We start from the raw sequence: 20,658 nt of genomic DNA on the forward strand, positions 1-20,658 counted from the left end.
CTCCACAGAGGCTCTAGTCACTACGTGACTAGTGCAACGTACGCTAGCACAAGCTAGCGGCAAACATTCATTAATTTAGGCAGCACCACTAACACAGTGCACATGCAAATATTATCTGCAGGCTGCATTAGCAGCCAGCAGCCAACGTGATACATTACATTGTGTTTATATGTGACATAGCCAAGTTAACAACGTTTCATTCCCTTATTCAAGTCTCTAAACAATTCGACTAGCTAACGTTAGCCATTAGCAAAGAACGCTAGCCTAGCCACAAGCTAGCGGCAACATTCATTAATTTACACTAACACAGTGCACATGCAAATATTATCTGCAGGCTGCATTAGCAGCCAGCAGCCAACATGATACATTCCATTGTGTTTATATGTGACATAGCCAAGTTAACAACGTTGCAATCCCTTAATTAAGTCTCTAAACAATTCGGCTAGCTAACGTTAGCCATTAGCAAAGAACGCTAGCCTAGCCACAAGCTAGCGGCAACATTCATTAATTTACACTAACACAGTGCACATGTAAATATTATCTGCAGGCTGCATTAGCAGCCAGCAGCCAACATGATACATTCCATTGTGTTTATATGTGACATAGCCAAGTTAACAACGTTGCAATCCCTTAATTAAGTCTCTAAACAATTCGGCTAGCTAACGTTAGCCATTAGCAAAGAACGCTAGCCTAGCCACAAGCTAGCGGCAACATTCATTCATTTACACTAACACAGTGCACATGCAAATATTATCTGCAGGCTGCATTAGCAGCCAGCAGCCAACGTGATACATTACATTGTGTTTATGTGTGACATAGCCAAGTTAACAAGGTTGCAATCCCTTAATCAAGTCTACTACAAGTATGTATTGTTCTCTAAACAGTTAGCTAACGTTAGCATCCAGGCTAATCAGGCTTTCGTTTTACAAACACTACAACTTACTTTTTTCTGATCCAGGTGCATAAGTCCACTTCTTCATGTTGCTCAGTTGCTGGTTTATACTTCGGTCCTAATGTTGGCGCACAGTTTAATTTAGCCTACTGTGTGTTGTTACAGCTGTCCTGTAAACTACTAGCTACAAGTTAGCTTGCCTTCACTGTCCAAGATGGCACGTTCACATCACTACAACTACACTAGTCTTCAACTGAGATAAAAAAAAGAGATATATCATCCAGTGCACAACAATAAGTGAACAAGTGAATAAAGATCTTAAAATATGTATGATTTTATTAGGCAAATTAATGTTCTTCTTCAGGCAAAATGCACACATGAGATGATGGAACACAACTTTGACTAGAACACTGACGCCAGCCCAGCTGCAGTTCTGCATGTATTTTACCAGGCAGACTCTGATTGGATTTGCAAGGCTGCCAATCATTCAACCTCCGTGTATTGGATGTCAAGGGCTGTCAATCATTAAATCCTCCATTCAATGGCAAGAGTTTAACTGCACAGTGCTTAGATGAAGTTAATAGCCTATTTTGATTGGCTGTTATTTATTATTTATTTAACAATGGGTCAACCTGTGCAGATATTCTGCACGAATAATTACTGCAGGTAATACTGCAGTGCAGGCCTGCTTAGAGCTGTCAATTTTGGCCATTTTTGAAGAAAGAAAATTCACTGGCATTTTTTACAGAGGAAAACATTTATAATAAAAAAAAATAATAATAATAAAAAAAATATGTATATATATATAGGTATATGTAAATTAATAATAATTATGAATTATGAGTGAATTTGTATTTCACGTGTTGTCAGTGGACAGCATAATCGGCCAAAACCAACCAGTGATCCCTTTGTTGTCCACAGTAATGTGGCCGGTTATCCCATCCAAAGCGCCCGACATTGTGACTAGTTGTGTTCAGCGGGACTATAGAGATATATGCATATTATCTTTTACGTTGTTCATTATCAGTGGCGGCCCGTGGCACTTTAATTGGGAGGGGCGCATGTGCGCATGTGCAATTTTCAGTTGTATAACAGTGCAATACCACATTTTCCCAGGCAGTGGCGCCATTTCTCCATGTAAATGACCGAGAACACACTGTGTTAACTATTATGCTCTAGACTTTTGACAAATATTGAAACGCAGTTAGTTTCTCCTCCCTATTGTTAGCATGTAGCAACAATTTGTTACGAACGGGTAAGTGACTTCCAAGTTGTCGAGGTAGAAGAACGAGACGGAGAATGTTTTACTATTCCAAAACAGTTGTACTGTTTATTAACAGGGAAAAGCATATACTATAACAGGGAGAAGACAATATGTATGTGCTTGTCCAGCTGTAGGTACGTCCGTAGGATTAGGTGAAGCTCTAGCAAAGAACAAGGAATAGAGCAAATGTTAAATAGGTCACATACTCAACATTCCACGCTGTCAATGAGGAGCAGCAGTCTGACAGCCAATGACAGCACCCAGGTGTGACAGACAATTAGTGATGACAGCAATCAGTGGTGACATGCAAGGTGAACCAAAACAACAGGAGTGACCCAGGTAGACAGTGGGAGACAATCCTAAGGATGATAGTCTCCCGAACGTTACACAATTAGATCTGAAATTAGTTTCAAAAGGGTTGCACTGTGGTGAAAATAAAAAAGTACAGTACATTACAGTAGATATCATTATCTGTTCTTATGCACGCCTGGTGATTCTAAATCCAAATTGAACTCGGGCATTTGAAAGATAATATATGTATATATATGTGCGAATTGGCTATAATAAGGTAATTTATAAGCCTCCTATTCTATATTCTATAATAATAGGTACATTTTTGCATGGTGTTATTCACAGTCAAAGATAATTAAATTTTTTTTTTAAATATAATTGATATTCTCCTTTGGTTCATTACAATTTACTCAAGCCTAGTAACAGACACACTATTTCTGACACTGATCCATATGTCCCTAGATTCAGATACCAAGAACATGCAAATGGACCATTTAAAAAAATAATTGTAAATGTTTATTCTACGCCCTTATGGAATGAGTAAAAAAAAAGAAGAAAAAAAAAGTAAATTTTTTTTTTTTTTTTTTGGATGGCAAAAAAAATTGGTTGGCCACCCATGGGCTACAGGCTTTCCGGTTTCGACAAAACAATTATAGAAACGTGTGAAGTGCACTGCAACGGCTTTGCCTGAAGAATTTACTACATGACCGGGACGTTCTAGCTTGTTTGCCAACAGGATTCGGGAAAAGTTTGGTCCGTTCGGAGGCAGCTTCCAGGGGAAGTACATACACCGGAAATTCACACTTTCAGCCGTAGTTCTTTACCAGTCTTTATCCCACAGAGGAGATAAAACTGGGAACGAGGTTACTCTCTCCCTTTCCACTGGCTCTCCATCTAGGAACAAAGCGCACCTTGTTATTACAGCATTATTCTATTAATTGATTAACCATATTACTGATAATCAACTCTAGCACCTATAATCAATCAATAATCAATAATAAACCTACCCAAAGTAATGATAGAAAATGTTAAGGAAGTAATAAATCACAATGCAATGTTTTTCTGCAATGCAATATTGTGCTTTTGTTCCATAATTGAATGCAGTGTACATGTGTTCATTCTTACCTTTTCCACTGTTTTTTTTTTATCCAGCTGGTCAGGGATCCACTGCCCTTGGCTGCCTCACGCAGTGCATTTAGTTTGGATTTGTGCCTTCTCTCTTTTCGAGGCATCTTTGCACTGCAGATTGAATGAGTAATATTTCATATTTTGATAAATAAAAGAAACATGATACACTAAAACAATAAGACATTAAAACTAAAACTATAAACTGCAAATTGAACTACAAAATAAGACAATCTAGCTTTAAATAAAAAAATATTAGCTTTATTACATTAATGTAACTCTTCCACCTGTCCCGAAATGGCATCTGGTCATAAATCAATATTTTCCAGACTGTTCTATAAAACTAGCGATTTTTATTTCAAACGTATTAAAGTATAAACATCATAAACATGTCACAACAGCATTTAGAATGTATATTATCATCAATACGTTAGTTTAGGAATAGGTTAAAGTGTTATTAGATAGATTTTCCTTCTCGAAATGTCAATGTTAATTCACAAGAGGCAACCATTTTGTAAAACCGGTGGAATGGGAATTTTGCTGCCATTTTGTAGCGGACTTCCACAGGTCTGGTTCTGCGTTGAAACTTTTTAAAACTACACTTCCTGGAAGATTCTATTGGGTTCATAGTACTTTATGAATAATTTCAATAACTGCTATTATTTGGGATAATTCTACCACAAAAGGTAACGTTTATGACAAATATTGAAACATAGTTAGTTTCTCTTCCCTATTGTTAGCGTGTAGCAACAATTAGATCTGAAATTTTCAAAACGGTTGCACCCTAACCAAAATAAAAAAATCTACTGTATTTACAGTAGATTTCATTTTCTGTTTTTATGCACGCCTGGTGATACTAAATCCAAATTGAACTTGGGCATTTGAAAGATAATATATGTATATATAAATGTGCGAATTGGCTATAATAAGGTAATTTATAAGCCTGCTATTCTATATTCTATAATAATATTTCAAATTGCATTGGTCCGGATGGGATAATTCAGTACTGTATCTACAGAACCTTCTGTTTAATCATCTTCCCTTTATTCATTTCCTTAGATTTTTTGTACACATGATCTCAAGAAGGTACTGAACGAGATCAGTGGCAGTTTTTTTTATGTTTGATCATTATTAGCATGGTGTTATTCACTGTCAAATATGCAAAGAAAAATCATAATTCATATTCTCCTTTGTTTCATCACAATTTAAGCAAGCCTAGTAATAGACACAATATTTCTGACACTGTGAATACATTCCCTGAGGTCCATAGATGTACCTAGATACCAATAATATGCAAATGGACCTTGTAGAAGTGGAGCAATATCCCTAGGTATATATTTTAGGCGGATTCTCACCACGGGTGGAACAGGTTAACATCACTAACACTTCACAAAAGCATGTAGAATGTATATTATCATCAATACGTTAGTTTAGCAATAGGTTAAAAGTGCCATTAGATAGATTTTACTTTTCGATTTGGTGAAGTCTTGTCGTGAGGGCGACCATTTTGGAAATTTTGAACCGTGGGAATTGTAGTCTTTTTGCGGCTATTTTGTAGAGGTGATGCATAGCTGTCGATCAGCGTTGGCATTTTTCCGAACTACACTTCCTGGAAGATTATATGGGGTTCAAGGTTCAGAGCTCTGTATGAATTATTTCAATAACTGTTATTATTCGGGATAATAAGCAGGGCTTGACGTTGACACCCGCCCACCCGCCCAATGCGGGTAGATGCGTCATTCTACCCGCCAATCCGGCGGGTGCCTTTTTTTTCTATGAAAAAAAAAACATTGTAGTCTACAAAGGGCATTTGGAATAATCACGTCATTCCAGGTGATACTACTACAAATCCCACAAGGACTGGGTGCGCACAATGTGCTCATTCCATTGGCCCATCCACTTCGCCCTATCGCGCGCGTCGTGTTGCTTCCGTGTGTGGCTGACGCTGTTAACGTTAATAGCTCGACAACTAAGTTAGTTAGTGCGACCGACTCATCCATTGTTTACTTTACAGACAGTTAGCTAACGTTACAATGTGGTGGAATATTGTGAAAAGACCGGGTGAACTGAACCATCGACAAACAGAAAAGAGAATGAGACCAAGACCGACTATTTGTACGTAAGTAAACAAACTAACATGTATTATGTAACGTGTATTATTAAACTAATATTACGGTGTTTGTTAGCTGCTAGCCACATTCATGTAAGCATAAGGGCTCAAGACTAACACCGTCCTGGCCGCCTCTACTTTTAAGGCAGCCCAAGAGCCCTTCCGCGTTTCTCTGATTGGCCGCGACGGCCCACGTGACAACGCCGCCGCGCGTCTGCCGCAGAGCGGCAGAGCGGAAATAGGCTGCATTCTATTGCCATGCTCTGCGACCAACTCTAACCTTAACACTTTGATCGCCATGGTTAAATTCATAATTTACCATCCCTAGCCAGCTCTATTTGTCTATGGAGAAGTTCCCCTTCTTTGCAGGGCTATAACTTTTTTAATTCTATTGCTAAATTGACATTATTATGGCCCATTCAATGTCCTATATCTATTGTTCAGGGTGTAGCAACGTTATACTTTTTCATTCACATATTCATACTAAAATATGGTCTAAAGTATAAGTATGTTTTTATCGTTTTCTGCAGCTTTCTCCAGAACTTGATTTATAGCCCCAAATGCATTATATTGATGATCAAATACAGTTTGGTAGCGATCGGTGCCATATAAAAAATTTCAACTGGAGGTACTTCTAGAAGTTACTACGTATCATCTGATGTTGACCAGATGGGCGGGGGGTCGTTTATAATTCCGTGGGCAACGTTATATCATTCATCTAGTGTGGGTCATATGGTCATCAGAGCAGTTAGTAAAGAACACGTTGGAAAATAACGCTGGATCTTAGCGTATCTTCCTCGCGCCGTTGGACGATCAGCTTGGAGTAGACAGTGTTCGATTATGGGATGTTGATCTAGATGAACCATTTCCAGGTTGTATAATACTATATACGTCCAAATAACGTTGTTTATTGAGTTAGGGCGAGCGATTGATTATCCAGTGTGTCGAGATGGAGTCCGGCTAACGATCGCGAGTGCCCGGACGAAATATGGATGAGCACTTCCTGTTTGGGGCGTCACTTCCTGTTGGCCGATCTGCCGATCGGCCACCAGATGGCGCTCTTGAACCGTTAGACAGTTGAGTGGAGCTCAGCAGTATATCTCAGGTCCCCGGAGGAGAAATATGATTTCAATCACAGATTTTTGAAATATTGATATCAAAGACGTGTTACGGCGTCTTCGGCAGAATGAGCATGGCGGGGAAAGACGAGTTCCAGCGTTTTCGCCGATTAAAGTGTTAACCAACTCCGAAACAATGCCTAAACTTAACCCTAACCTTAACCAACTCCGAAACAATGCCTAAACTTAACCCTAATGTTAACCAACTCCGAAACAATGCCTAAACGTAACCCTAACCTTAACCAACTCCGAAACAATGCCTAAACTTAACCCTAACCTTAACCAACTCCGAAACAATGCCTAAACTTAACCGGCGAAAGAATGCATGTTAAAAAAATATATATAAATAAATTGAAAGGATTCGAACTTGTGACCAACAGCAGGTTCCACAGCAAGGCGGCGAGCGAGTTGAGCTAACCGTCGATGTTGAAAGAGGGGGGATTTAGGCTGCATAATGCCGCGGCAGAGCTCCGCGGCAGACGCGCGGCGGCATTGTCACGTGGGGCGTCGCGGCCAATCAGAGAAACGAAGAAGGGCTCTTGGGCCGCCTTTAAAGAAGAGGCGTCCTGCCTACCCTCTCAGTCAAGATAGCACTCGCAAATAATATGCTGCACATTATTACTGTGCGGTCTCTGAGTTAGCTCTCAGCACCATGGACAGCTGCCCCAGATGCCTCTTTCTTGGTTAAAAGCTGCTATATAATTGCAGTCTATTTACCATTCAGATCAAACATGGCTTGTTTCCTAGCCATTCTATTCTACCGTGTTCTATTCTTCTGTGTTCTGTTCTTCCATTGAATTCCATACACTCTCTCTCTCTCTCTCTCTCTCTCTCTCTCTCTCTTCTCTCTCTCTCTCTCTCTCTCTCTCTCTCCCTCTCTCTCTCTCTCTCTCTCTCTATCTCTCTCTCTCTCTCTCTCTCTCTCTCTCTCTCTCTCTCTCTCTCTCTCTCTCTCTCTCTCTCCGTATATGTCTCTGATGTTTTGGTAGTTGGTATAGTGGGCAGGTTGAAGTATATGTCTCTGATGTCTTGGTAGTTGGTATAGTGGGCAGGTTGAAGTATATGTCTCTGATGTCTTGGTATAGTGGGCAGGTTGTTAAGAAGTGGAGCTCGGTTTCCACCTCATCTTGTGTGCAGTGGGTGCATAGTCTTCTCTTGGGAGCCAGGTCTGCCTATGGCGACCTTTCTCAATGGCTAGGCTGTGCTCGCTGAGTCTGTACCTAGTCAAGGATCTTATTAGTTTCTTCTTAGTCTCTATCTCTCTCTCTCTCTCTCTCTCTCTCTCTCTCTCTTCTCTCTCTCTCTCTCTCTCTCTCTCTCTCTCTCTCTCTCTCTCTCTCTCTCATTCATCACGGTAGTGAAAAAAGGAGTCTGGAGCCCATTTTCACATGATCATTTTAATAATCGCAATGTTGGGTTATCGCCGTGTGTGGGGATTTTTGGCTGGTGAAAACAGTGGCTAGTGAGCCAAAAAGTTAATGCCAAGCCCTGATAATAAGCCACAAAAGGTAAAGTTTTTGAATTTTTTTAAAACACAGTTAGTTTCTCTTCCCTATTGTTAACATGTAGGAACAATTAGATCTGAAATTTGTTTAATTTTTTTTTAAGTACAGTAGATTACAGTAGATTTCATTATCTGTTCGTATGCATGCCTGGTGATACTAAATCCAAATTGAACTTGGGCATTTGAAAGATAATATATATATATATATATTATATATATATATATATATATATATATATATATATATATATATATATATATATATATATATATATTAGAGGTGGGCATAGATACATTTTTTTAATCTAGATTAATCTATCTGCAATCCTGGATTTAATCTAGATTAATCTAGATTAATCTAGATTAAAATGGCTAAAAAAAAGAAAAAACCCTGCCGAAGGCATTCAAAATATGTGTGTTTTACCCAAATAATGACCAGAAGTAAGTCCTTACTTTTTCTTTCCTCCTTATGTTTCTCAGGCCAGGTGGCCCATTACACCATGAGCCCATCTCCCGTTTCCAAAATGCATTACAGACTGTTTGAAAAAGCTGTTTTGCTATGATAATTGGTAATGAAATATCAAAATAATGTTCAATAAGATGTACTTGTGTTTAATGAGTTGTTTTATTCAGAAGTTAACACAAAGAAAAAAATATTACCAGTACAGTACACAGTATCTAGCACACTCTCAGGAGCAAAACAGAAAGAAGCATTTCAAACTTGAACTATGTGACATGGCTTGACTCAATCAGTCCAATCTCTATTTTTCCTTCTTCCACCAGTCACTCAGGCAGACCAGCTTGTTTTATGTAGCGGTGTCTACTTATAGTGCCTATAATATTTTTCCCATTGGGTGCCAGAAAGGGCCAAAACCCTGCCAATGCAAATCAACTGCTCCAGTGGAGTTGCTCAGTGGCCAATGGTGTCAACTGTGGTTGTACTGGGCAGCTCCCAGGTGTGAATGGAACTGTGTGAATGTGAAGCAGGGCGTTCCTGAAAAAGAGCATCTGTGCTCAGCGAACCTACCCTGGGTAAATAAAGGTAAAAAAAAAAAAATGTAAAAAAAAAAAAGAAAAGAAAATCAAATATCGCATTAACGCAGCACGTTAACGCCGTTAACGGCCCAGCTCATATATATATATATAAATGTGCGAATTGGCTATAATAAGGTAATTTATAAGCATCATATTCTATATTCTATAATAATATTTCAAATTGCATTGGTCCGGATGGGAGAATTCAGTACTGTATCTACAGAACCTTCGGTTTAATCATCTTCCCTTTATTAATTTCCTTCGATTTTTTTTACACATGATCTCAAGAGGGTACTGAACGAGATCAGTGGCAGTTTTTAATGTTTGGTCATTATTAGCATGGTGTTATTCACTGTCAAAGATGCAAAGAAAAATCATAATTCATATATTCTCCTTTGTTTCATCACAATTTAACCAAGCCTAGTAAGAGACACAATATTTCTGACACTGTGAATACATTCCCTGAGGTCCATAGATGTCCCGATACCAAGAATATGCAAATGGACCTTGTAGAAGTGGAGCAATATTCCATTTACCTAGGTATATATTTTAGGCAAAAATATTCCACGGATGGAACAGGTTAAGGTGAAAGAACATTTATTATATGGTGCTTCAATTAGCAATTATGAACACAGTAATACCTAGTAAATAAACTTAAGACAAAAATATGGTTTTATATTAGAAAGACTACCCAGTGTGCCATCAAAAATAATACCTAAATATGGTCTTACATTCGATTGTGCAAAAGTAATTAGAACAAAATAGACCTGATACAAGTCCTGAGATAAAATGCAATACAATGTTAAGCTTACAAATGGTACTGGGTCCTATGTACACTACAATATACAGTTTACTATATGTACCTATGCTATACTAACTATACAAGAACCACAATAAGTTTGTTTTTTTCTTAAAGTGACCTTTTTCACCTTCCCTTAAAGTGACATTTTCTTATGTGTTTAAAGTGACCTGTGGAGAGATCAGTGTTCAATGTTCTGATGGCCTGGGGGAAGAGGCTAAGCAGCAGTGAGACCTAATAGAACCCAATTTGTCTTACAAAAATCTTAGATTAGAAATAGCCAGTGCCATCAAATAAAAATAAAAAAAACTCAATGAAGTGGCTCACAGCCATGCCACCTTGTGGCTTTACTATTTGTACATACATTTGGCCCTTCTCTCTTTGAGAGATGCACATTTCTCAATGACTCTATTGTTAAAATCAGGGATGTCTTTGATCAGTTTCTTCTCCATGGAGAGCATGGCCAGTGCATTGAGACGATCATGTGACATGGTGTTCCTAAGGAAGGTCTTGATTCTCTTCAGCGTTGAGAAGCACCTCTCTGCTTCAGCTGTAGTCATAGGCGTTGTGATCATGATCTTCAGCAGAACCACTGTCTCTGAGAAGGTGTCCTGGAGATTGTTCTCCATGAAGAGCTGGTATAGAGTCACAGCACCAGTGCAGCTCTTGAAGTCATCATTGCCGTAGATGAGTGACAGTTCAGTCTTCAGCTTGCTCTTGTTTAACAGGTGGTGTTCAGTGCTGCTTCAGGGAACCGGTTGTTGTACTGTTGGAATTTGTCTCCATGCAGCAATGTAGCACTGATTAGGTGCTTGGTGAAGGAGAACCTCTCTTTTGCATGGCCCAAGATAGTGTCACAAACCTAAAAAATGAATACACACATAATGTGGAGATGAAGTGTGGGAGAATCCTCCTCGATCAAATCAATGAAGACACTAAGGTCGCTTTCACACAGGGGCTGTTTGGTCCGGATTATCGGACCAGAATTCGATAGTCCGGTTTTTCGGGTTTGTGTGAATGCGGTCGAACTCGGTCCGCCGGACCAAACAGGCGAACTCTGGTCCGCCTGAAAACGTAGGTCTCGGTTCGCTTCATCGGACCAAACACGAACCAAATATAGGAAGTGCTTATATATCTATGATTATTACCACTGCTCGCAGCATTCAATGCAAAACAAGCACACTGCATCTATCTCTCTATCTATCTCTCTATCTATCTATCTATCTATCTATCTATCTATCTATCTATCTATCTATCTATCTATCTATCTATCTATCTATCTATCTATCTATCTATCTATCTATCTATCTATCTATCTATCTATCTATCTATCTATCTATCTATCTATCTATCTATCTATCTATCTATCTATCTATCTATCTATCTATCTATCTATCTATCTATCTATCTATCTATCTATCTATCTATCTATCTATCTATCTATCTATCTATCTATCTATCTATCTATCTATCTATCTATCTATCTATCTATCTATCTATCTATCTATCTATCTATCTATCTATCTATCTATCTATCTATCTATCTATATATCTAACTGTGCATCTTGGGAAGAAGGAAGAAAAAACGCGGCTTATTATATTGTTATTATTATATATATATAACAACATGGTGTACAAGTTGTTTAGCGAGAGGATGGTGGTAATCGGCTTCAATAGAACAACTCGCCTCCGCTGATCTGGAGTCAGACAGAGCTTGCAGTCCACACACAGACACACACACACATGCGCGCGCGCACACACGGGCTCGCAGCCACACACACATTTCCACTGTCCAATAGACGAGCGCCCTTTTCGACCGCGTGACATTGTTCAGATAGTTTGGTGCGCCTGACAGATTGCTATGTGAACGCAGGCGAACCAAATGAAGAATGCAACAATGTTGCAACTTCACCACCAGAACCGCACCGAGTCCACCAAAACTATATGTGAAAGCGACCTAAGTCAGGTACAGATGAAGCTTCCCCAGGGAGGGGGTCGGGGGCTACTGCCCTCAAACCCCCAAGATCATTTTTATATGGGCAGTCTGACTTGGGGTTCTGACCATATATTAGTGTTGCAATGCATGATAAATAAACAGTGAAAAAAAACTAAGAAATCGGATGGGGCTGGGACATTTGGGACGAATACAAATGTAAGATGAAAATCTCCCCAGCCTGTGAGAGGCAGTGGAGGTGTGAAATCTGGCCGGTCCAGAAAAATAGGAGTCACAAAATCAGTTTGGAGTGGAGTGGTGGAGTAGTGGTAGAGGAGCAGTAGATGCTTGATTTGTCAGGGCTTTATCTGTACACTTGATAAACAGGTCTATGTGGACTATTGATATTGTAATTTGTCGGTCTGTTGCTGGTTGCTGAATGCTGATCTCAGGCTGATGAGGTCCAAGCTCTTTCAATCTGAGTTTTTCTTGCAGTGTCCATCTTTCAAATGGTGTTGCTTTGATGGATTTAACAGAATTATCCATGGTAGCTAGTTAGAAATCGAAAATGAAAATACTCCTCGAAACGGCAAGTCTTTTCTGTTTGACGACTGGTGGTGACGAGTGACAACAGAGTGGCGCACAGAGTGCTTGACTGCTTGCTCATATTTATGACCCTTGATAGGCTAAATGTATTTGCTTGATTCATTTACATTAGCCGCTTGCGCACAGTGACGCCTACTCAGTGAGCATTAAGGACTAGCGCCCAGGTTTGGAGGTAGTTTTCTAATACACTGATGTCAATCACAAACGAGGGGGGAGATTAGAATAGCATGCAAAAAACAATGATTTATACTTGCTATATTAACGTTATTGTGCATTTTAATAGTAATTATTATTAATTTTAAACATGTTTAGTTTATTTTTAGGGCTTCAAGCCTTCAAAATATCTAAAATAAAAAACACAAGTTCTTCTTCTCCTTCTCTCTCATTACTCTCAACCAGGGGGCGGCGCCCCAGCGCCCCCTATCGGCCGGCCGCCACTGTTCGTTATATGTTTTGTCTATCTGTCTGTAATCTATGTGGTTAGCGCGCGGCATGGCCATAATGTTTTTAGTGTAGGAAAAGTATCCAAAATCCCACCTGTATCTAACCCAGACCTGGGCATTGTACGACCCAAGGGCCGGATACGGCCCGCGGGATGATTCTGACCGGCCCCGCGAAAGATTACATGATAATAAAAAATACAAATAAAAATAAAAATAATGCACAATATACTCTTACCTAGGATTTGACTTGATTCAACAACAAAGCAGTCGGGGCAAGCCGAAAACGGTTGAAAGTGTGGTTATTTGAAGTTTGGATTTTTTTTTTCTCACAACTGCGGTAGGTAGATTACATTTTTAGAAACTAAAGTACAGAAAAAAGGTACCGTTGGGTACCGGTATCGATTCACAGGTACCGGTACCATATCGGTTCAAATGTGAACGGTACCCATCCCTACTGAACACACAACTGCAGGGCAAGGGCATTTTTGCTCATGAAATGCATAGCCATGTGAAAGCCTTCATGACAAAGTTGCAATTAATTTCAAGGCAACTAGGCAGCAACAATCTCAAACACATGAAAACCCTGAAAGAAGTCAAACCATCAGCTGATCACCGGCACAGGTACTCATCCATGTTGGGAGCACTCCATGATGAATTTTCAAGGCGTTTTCAAGATTTCAAAAAGGTTGAGGATGAAATGCAGCTGGTTTCCTCTCCCTTTACCTGCAGTGTTGATAGTTGTTCAGCTTGAACTCATTGACCTGCAGTCTGATTCACTACTGAAAGAGCACTTTAAGTCAGCATCACTGCTAGAGTTCTACTCTGCTCTCAAGGAGGAGAACTTTCCAAACATGAGGAGACATGCTCAGAAGATGTTGGTTCTCTTTGGATCCACCTACATATGTGAGCAGACATTCTCAGTCATGACGTTTACCAAGTCCAGGTACAGATCCTCTCTCACTGATGAACATCTGGCAGCTGTGCTTCGCATCTCCACCTCAGACATACAACCTGACTTTGATGGACTTGTTAAAGCTCAACAGAGACTGGATTTCTCACACTGAATAAAAAAAAAAAAAAAAACTGAAGAACACTAAAATGTGGAAATATAACAAGTGAATGGGACACTTGATATTTTTTTTTCTTTTTTCTGGACAGTTCTGAAAACATTAAATGTTTAATATAGGCATGTAAAGTAAAAAAGGCTACAAAACTGGGACACTTTTCTTTACACAGTTCAGTGACTTGTTTTGTCTTGTTTATTTTGGCTATAAGATGATGTGATGTCTTTAGAAAGCTAAGAAAATCCTTGTTTCAATAGTATATGAAACTCAAAATACCCTTTGTTATTAATGTTTCACATTTTGTTTATCATTTTGGAAATTAATTCTATTTGAATAAATGATATTTTTGAAAGCTAACCTCGCCTTTTAATTGCCAAATAATAACATACACTCTTACCAAGGGTCAAAACAATGCCATTTACTGCTTTTTATATAGAAATAAAATGTATATTATGCATAATTGAGTTTGGAATTTTGGCCCGGCCCTCCAATATATTTTCAGTTGCTCATTCGGCCCCCTGGGAAAAATAATTGCCCACCCCTGATCTAACCCATTGTGTAGGTATAGCTGGTACATTACTTCCAGAGGTACAGCGAAAATGTCCCGTGTAACTGTTTTGGTTCATTCAGAAATATATAGACTATAGAGAGTTGCTCTCCTCAATTGTGCCTGGCTGGGAGCGAACCAAGACTGCAGTGTGTACGCAAACTAGAGGGGGGAGAGGGAGGGGGGGAGTTCGCACTCAAGGACGGAGCAAGGATGGAGCGGAGCACCCATTCCTAATGAGAAGACACCCTTAGTGTGTAACTCAGCCTTGCTCCTGATCTGGCAGACGGAGAGAGACCGAGGCAGGAGGAGAGATATAGAAAACGGCCAACAAGATTTGCGATGTTTAAATTCCTCGGAAAAAAATAAGTGAAATGCGAATGAGAGGGTTGAAATCCGTACTCGCAAAGGTGCGCCCAAATATTTTTCTCCACCAGCACAGGCCATATATAGGGGCAATTTGCGTTAACCCTTAGGAGTCAACGGGGCGTATTGCTCCCGTGGGCGGAGAACAAAAGAATTAGAATGTCTTCTAAATGCTCTAATCGTACATATTTTCAGAAATCGCTAAAAATAGAAAAATGACAATTTCGAGTGCTTTGAGATTACCTATATATGTCTCATTACTTGCTAAACATAATACGACTTGTAAATACGTTTAATTCTTGCTAGATGGTATGCTTGTAATTATTTCCGTTTGCGAGAGAACTACAGCGCGTCACGAAACACACATACACGCACGCGCGCACACACACAAGAGAAGCGTGTGCGCTGTGAATAGGTGTTAGACCCCCGCGCAGAGGTGAGAGGTATCAGAGACTCGCTACCCCCCATCCAAATTCTAAACAACAGATCGGCATCGGCTTTTCATAATATGTATGAATTATCTCTTGCAATAATATCCACGGGACACTGAGCTGCTTCGCAGAATAATGTGGTGTGCGTGTATGTGTGTGTGTGCGCTGAGACGCAGCGTCGAGACGAAACTTGTGTCGAGTCTGCTTCTATGTATGCTTCTTCAGCGTGTCCTGCATTATTATTATTATTATTATTATTATTATTATTATTATTATTATTATCATTCTCATCATTCTCTAGAATACACGGGACCCGACGGAACGTTAATGTCGAGTCTGCTTCTATGTATGCTTCTTCAGCGCGTCCTGCATTATTATTATTATTATTATTATTATTATTATTATTATTATTATTATTATTATTATTATTATTATTATTATTATTATTATTATTATTATTATTATTATTATTATTATTATTATTATTATTATTATTATTATTATTATTATTATTATTATTATTATTATTATTATTATTATCATTCTCTAGAATACACGGGACCCGACGGAACGTTAATTTATGTATTAAAAGTAGTCTAACATGCTTTTCATCAACATAACTGGCAGAGACAGAGTGCGTGTGTGTACGAGTTATGAGTTATCTCGCAGTTCATTCAAGCGCGCATAGAGAAAGGTGCGCTCACAGGGGCGTAGCTGGAGATTCTGGGCCCCATGAAAAGAATCAATTTGTGGGCCCCCAATCTATTAAAAAAATGTGGGGCCCCCAATCTATAAAAAAATTTGGGGCATTTGCTGGGCCCTTGGAATCATCCTAACCCCCCCTCCCCCCCAGCTACTCCCCTGCACACACACACACACACACACACACTCTCTCTCTCTCTCTCTCTCTCTCTCAAACAGAGAAATCAAAAGAAATCAGTACATTACCTTGTATTACTATTGTAATCCAAAAGCGATATATAGGGTTGTTCATTGTACAATACAATTGATACAGTTGATGTTTCTTGTTGATTATTATTCTCTATGTGTATATGAGCACTTTTTCAATACCCAACTATGTAGTGGCCGCTTGTCGCTAGGCTAGGCCTCCTGCTGGGTCCATTCACTGGAATAACAAAGGAATGACTGGGCCTTTGCTCCAGGTGTGAAATGGTTCTAGTGACAATGATCACATTGAATTCTGGGAGTGTAGTTCTCTCATCAGATAGCTGAATGAACTTGGATCTAGTTCAAGTCCTATACTGAAAAGTTGTTAGGATTTTACCAGAATGTTTGATAGGACATTGATTGAAAACTATCATCTCAAATTTGACAATTGATGGCTTATTTTGAAGGTATGAATCTGTAATTTTACATTATGTAACAAAAAAATAAGATAATATTCTGAGAAGGTGGAGCTAGAAACTTTAGACTTCAGGGGGTTAACCTCGTCGCACTGTACATCCCTTGCTTTTTTTTTCTCTATCAGCTGTGAGAGAATGCCGCGGGTCCGCACGCAGGAGATAGTTGGCGTGTGTTGGTGAAACACATACACAACGACTGCAAAAAGTCGAGTCCTGTGGATATTATTGCAAGAGATAATTCATACATATTATGAAAAGTCAATCTGTTGTTTAGAATTTGTATGGGGGGTAGCGAGTCTGATACCTCTCACCTCTGCGGGGTCTAACACATTTCACAGCGCACACGCTGCTCTGTGTGTGTGTGCGTGCATGCGTGCATGTGCGTTTCTTGATGCGATGTAGTTCTGTGGCAAACGGAGATAATTACAATCATACCATCTAGCAAGAATTAAACATATTTACAAGTTGTATTAAGTTTAGCAAGTAAGGAGACATAACATCTGAAAGCACTCGAAAATGTAATTTTTCTATTTTTACCGATTTCTGAAAAGAGGTACTTTTTGAGCATTTGGGAGAAATTATAAATCCTTTTGTTCTCCGCCGACGGGTGCAAACAGGACTTTGGACTCTCAAGGATTAACATACCCTCTCTCATCCAGCTGTGAACTTGACCAAGGGTAAACTAGGAGGGATTTTTTGAATGTTTAGGATACATTTTTTTAATGTTCTTTCTTGCAGTACATTTGTCGGCTTGAAATTACTTTACATAGACCGGAGCTTGTTTGAATATTCTCGCAAACTGTAATTGTCTTGAAACATGTATTGCATGTTACAACAGTATGATGCATGAGATGGTTGTTTAAAAAAAAAAAAAACGTTTACATTGTGGATGGGTGGGCAGGCGAGTACAAGATTAACTGTTGAGAGCAGGTTGAATAAATCAGTTCTGTGCAGCCCTCCACTACCAACTGAGCTTATTCAAACGCATGCTCAGGAATCTGAGAGCTGAAGAATAGTAATTCTCCCAGAGGGGTGCATTTAACATAATTCTTAAATTATGGAAAATAATTGTGTAGGTGGGGCAACCGTAATTGACTGGGACACCACCAATTATGGCTCCTTCGGGAGGCTGGATTGCCAGTGGGGTAAGATTTAGCTGACGAGTTCACGGAGTAATGAAGGAATCTGGGCCTAGAAGCTCGTCCATAATGGGCAAGTATCTATCTCGCTGGCTTTGGCACAACTATTGCAGTGCTCATTTGGGGCGTGGCCCCTTTCGAACAGGTTGATTGCTTGGCTCCTGGTATTGCCACTTGCAACGTTTCTGGGTGTGTACCCGGAGTGTGTGGCCGTTCACAACGTGTACTGTACCAGTTTGGAGTGGACCGATTGCTTGGCCCCCAGAAGTGCTGCTTGCAGTGTTCTACTTTTGCTGCCAAATGAACCTTGGATATATATTTGATATAGTATGTAGCTAGGGTCTCCTCAGCCATCTCATTACAGTGTCACTCATTGGAGTAAATCCTTTTTTTGCTTTTTGATTGAAGTTCTGAGTCATGGTGAGAAGTTGTGACAAGATAATTTTCTATCCTTAAAGTCCTACCCTTGAAGAATTGACATTTATATAAATTGAATGCATCCTTATGTGGGTCTCTCAGAGATGATTGGGCTGTGTGTATATACATACAGTATATGAAAAGTATATAGCATAAGTGGCCCTTGTATTCTAAGATTTTAGATAAATACGGGACCCACTTTGGTAACAAGAGACTTAAGAAGATAAAGTATCCACTTAACATTGTTTGTGGTCTGACATTTGATTTAATCGAGGATCTGGCTTATCTTTATTGTTCACCGGCAGAAAGATCCCGGGCCACAGCCAATACCAAGTCAGGCTTCTTTCTTCTTTCAGCATGAATTTGAGACACCTCACTCTCTCTCTCAGTTAAACACACGTAGAAGAGCACACACTCAGACATTCACTATCACACACACACACGCGCGCGCACACACACACACACCGCACACACACACACACACACACACACACACACACACACACACACACACACACACACACACACACACACACACACACACACACACACACACACACACACACACACACACACACACACACACACACACACACACACACACACACACACACACACACACACACACACAGATGGATCAAAATATCTCCAGACACAACGAGATTAAGCCTAGCCCAATTAATGAAAAAGTCTTCTGGCTACATACACACTACACCCCGCTATCTGATGTGTCATCTTATCAGTGATGTGTCATCTTAGCAGTATGCTTATCAGACATATTCATAACTGTCTCTGGACCTTTATCTGTGAGCGACAACCATCTCGTATGCTGGGGCTGTATTGTGATTTGTCGTGTTCTGATGTAAGGATTAAATGCGTGCAAGTGTGTGTGTATGTGTGTGTGTGGAGGGGAATCAGTGTTTTTTTTAAGGAAACTTACATAAATATTAACTATTTAAAAAATGCAGTCTCCAGTCCTTATGTGCATGCGTGTGTGTGTGTGTGTGTGTGTGTGTGTGTGTGTGTGTGTGTGTGTGTGTGTGTGTGTGTGTGTGTGTGTGTGTGTGTGTGTGTGTGTGTGTGTGTGTGTGTGTGTGTGTGTGTGTGGTGTGTCTGTGTGTGTGTGTGTGTGTGTGTGAGTGTGTGTGTGTGTGTGTGTGTGCGTGCGTGCGAGCGTGCGTGCGTGCGAGTGTGCGTGCGTGCGTGCCTTGTCTGTGGTATTGCTATTGAATTGTTGGTGTTTCCTCATTTCTTTTAAGAAAGACAAAATAACCAAATCTGATGCTTATTAAATAATAAATTAATTTAGATTGTCTTTGTACTCCTGTAGTTCTAGCTCTCTCCAGTGAGTCATTTGTTGGGTTAATTTTACATCAGGGATGGTGGACAAGTAAACTCCCTTCACTCCCTCACATTTTACATCAAATATATGGGCCACATGGGAACGGGATTGGATCAATTATTCCACCTCACCCTCTTCTAACCTTGGATGTCCCCCTGGCGAAAAACACACAGAACAATGGCAATGACGCTTTTTTCTTTGTACCACAAAACAAGGAGTGTTTTCTGAAATTATATCTGCAGAAATTGTTTTATTATCATCACCAACATTTTCCCAATAAGTGTTAAGGACTGCAAATTCCCCGATCTTTTAATTTAGAAAATAAAATGCAAACTAGAAAAGAATATTCCGCCCACTTTGACTGATATATCTTCCCCTCTTTCTCTCTCCCCACTCTTTCTACCCATATCTATATGTCCCTCTCTCCCCCCCCCCTCTCTCTCTCTCTCTCTCTCTCTCTCTCTCTCTCTCTCTTTCTTTCTCTCTCTCTCTCTCTCTCTCTCTCTCTCTCTCTCTCTCTCTCTCTCTCTCTCTCTCTCTCTCTCTCTCTCTCTCTCTCTCTCTCTCTCTCTCTCTCTCTCTCTCTCTCTCTCTCTCTCTCTCTCTCTCTCTCTCTCTCTCTCTCTCTCTCTCTCTCTCTGTCTCACACTTATTCTCTGTCTCTTCATTCTCCTTTTCTCCAGCTCTCCCTCGCCCTTCACTCTATGAGTCACTGTTCTCATAGTAAGTGGCATATATCAGACTGTGACAGAGGTGCTATAGCACATGAAGACAGTGGGTAGCATCGTATCAATCCACACACCAGGGAGTCCATTACAGCATGGCCAAGCCTATTTACACATTCAGCCTGAGCAATATTAGCCAGCTA

The 20,658-nt window shown here is 39.9% G+C and overlaps 1 protein-coding gene across 1 annotated transcript in view; it reads left to right on the forward strand.

Moving 5' to 3' along the window:
• Positions 1-20,658, forward strand: part of grm7 (glutamate metabotropic receptor 7) — a gene marked incomplete at both ends in the record, with an annotated part of 692,585 nt that overhangs the window by 647,478 nt on the left and 24,449 nt on the right. The window lies entirely within an intron of this gene.

This window comes from Notolepis coatsorum (assembly GCF_963971535.1).
Source record: "Notolepis coatsorum genome assembly, chromosome: 6".
Taxonomy (NCBI): Eukaryota; Metazoa; Chordata; class Actinopteri; order Aulopiformes; family Paralepididae; genus Notolepis; species Notolepis coatsorum.